The sequence below is a fragment of the Cariama cristata genome, unplaced genomic scaffold (assembly GCF_000690535.1).
Source record: "Cariama cristata isolate BGI_N322 unplaced genomic scaffold, ASM69053v1 scaffold17885, whole genome shotgun sequence".
NCBI lineage: Eukaryota > Metazoa > Chordata > Aves > Cariamiformes > Cariamidae > Cariama > Cariama cristata.
The window spans coordinates 26,938-29,659 of NW_009617125.1; positions in this window are offsets into that span (position 1 = coordinate 26,938).

Sequence of the window (2,722 nt, forward strand, 5' to 3'; positions counted from 1 at the left end):
CCTCGCCAGGGGCTGCTCCTGCGCCTCCTCCTCTTCCTCCCCAGCATAAAGAGCCTCCTCTCCTTGGCCCGGGTTTCTGCCGCCATCTAGTGTCCACGCACGACGGGGATTTCCCGCCCACCCGCGCTCGCATTATCAGGTACATCCATCGTTTGTTCCTTTTGTGCTGTGAACACCCGTGACTCAGCTCTCCAGTGACCGATTAATACGCCCAGGTCCTTCTTTCCCTTTCCTTTCAGCTAAGGAAGTTAAAGCAAAAATTCTTACAATTACTACTCAGAAGCAAAACCTTATGGTGTGTGCTACTGAATTGCATCTCACTTTAACACCCCGAGCCTCAGCTTCCAGTGCGATATTCCAGATCTTTTATGCTGATGAAAACCCTCCAGCTGTGCATCATAACAAATATTGTCACCAATTTCTCTCCATTCCTTTTAGCCAAGGTCATTAATAGTAAGATAGCAAATAATATCCACCCCATACAGGTCTTTAAAAGCTCCCCCAGCCACCTCTCTCCTGCCTGTCACACTTCTGACACATCTTTAACATCAGCTTGATTTTGTTCAGGCTCACTTTAGCCTCTGTCGCTTTTGGTGACACACTTTTGCAGTTGGTGATTCTTGGACCATCCCTCTCTCCAGTGCCCCCAAGCAGTCCCTGACTTCCCAGCACCGCTGGCTAGTCTTTCTCCATTAGACTTCACACCTCCTGCCAAAACACAGGGGACCCCTTGCTCATGAAGAACTACTCTGGCGATTTCCTGATTTCCCACTGTGATCAGCAAATGAACCTTCATGATATCTGCTTAGAGAGTCCTCTCTTCCCAAGTTAAGCTTCTGCAGAGAGACTCCAAGCGCCCGCAGAGAGGTATCTCCCCCCAGCACAACCTAGGAGCCTTCCTTCTCTCCAAGGTACGTAGCTGTGCTGCAACAAATCATCAGGCCTCCTCGCCAGACGGCTGGTTGTTCCTAGCTCTCCATGTCCAGCATCAGAACTGCACCCCAACAAGCTCAACAGACGTCAGCTATTCTGCCACAGAGAAAGCTCCTGGCCTTTGATGCTGCTGGCATTCAGGTGCCTGAATCATAGAATCATAGAATCATTATGGTTGGAAGAGACCTCAAAGATCATCAAGTCCAACCGTATATCCAATGCCACCATGCCCGCTAAACCCACTAAGCCATGTCTCGAAGTGCCACATCTAAACGTTTTTTGAACACCTCCAGGGATGGTGAGTCCACCACCTCCCTGGGGAGCCCGTTCCAATGCCTAACGACTCTTACAGTGAAGAAATTCTTCCTAATATCCAACCTGAACCTGCCCTGGCGCAACTTGAGACCGTTTCCTCTTGTCCTATTGCTAGTTGCTGGGGAGGAGAGACCAGGGAGAAGACACGGTTTTCATGCTGTGTTCAACACTTGTCCTTCCTTGTCTCCAACACCATTAAGCAATCACTAATTTTCCAATACATCTGGATATCCTTTACCCATCAGAGGTCACAGGCACACTCCTAGCCCTCACTGACGTGCAGGGAACTTGGTTTTAAGGAGACCATCTCTGGATGTTTATTGGCTTTCCACTGGAGTCAGTAAAAGGACCTTCTCAACATCTAAGTTCTGATGCTCTTTTCTCCCTTTTTTGCACTTTCTCGGAGAGACTTCATGTCCCTGCAGCCTGTGCCCTCCACCCAGCATAGCCTGGGAGCCTTTTCTCTCCACTGAGGTCTATGAGAATCTCTTACTTGCCAACCCCAATTTGCAAAAATATTTCTGGTGATGGGATTAGAGCAAAAAGAGACACGGTGGGGTGGGTGGGGAGTGTCTCTGCAGGGGGAAAAACAGGGAAACTTGACAGCCATGAACTTAGCTGGGGGGAAGTGGTGTGTAGTGCTCAGGCTCTTCTTCTGACTCTGCCGCAGGGTCAGTGTGTGATGCTGGATAAGCCCCACTTTCCCCATGGGTACACTACAGCATCTACCCCACTGAGGTGAGAACCACGCTCGCATGGAATTTAAAAACCAGTTAAATATTTATGAGAAATATTACACTCAGAAGAGAGACTGGCTGACTAATATTATTCATCCCTCCTGGATTCTGATGTTTAATTAATGCTTGCAAAGTGCTTTGAGATGCTTGGATGAAAGCGATACAAACACGTCACCGCACGCTGTGACCCTCAGTCCCAGAGGTACCTGTTCACCGCGCAGCCATAGCAGCTCTGAGAGATGAGGATCCTTCCTTGAATCCCTTCCCTGGGGTGAGAATGGGTCTGTGTGGGGGCCAAGCCTGCAGTTTTGTCACCTCAGGCCCGCAGCCCTGCTTCTCCTTGCAACTCTGCAGCAAGTTCAAGTGCGTTTTGGAAGCTTTACCCCTTCAGGGAATGCTATTTCTGGTAGATATTTGCTGTGACATAAACCAACTGTTTAAAAACAAGCCAGTGTTTCTGGCTTACAGCATGCTGGGGAAACAAAATGCAAGCCAGAATCCATGCGAAGTGAAGCATAAGCTCAATGCCCCAGAGCCCCAAGCCCCAAGACGCCAGGGTCTTACAATCCCAACCTGACTTTTCTCAGCTCTGTTTTTCCCAGGTGTGAGAGACTGACTGAATGGACATTATGGCAAAGCTTGCTCAGAACTGCTTGCTAAACAAAGCCTCTGGCCCTGCAAAAATAACAACCCAGGAAGGCTGCTTATCTTGCCGATAGCAGGACATTCCCTTCTCG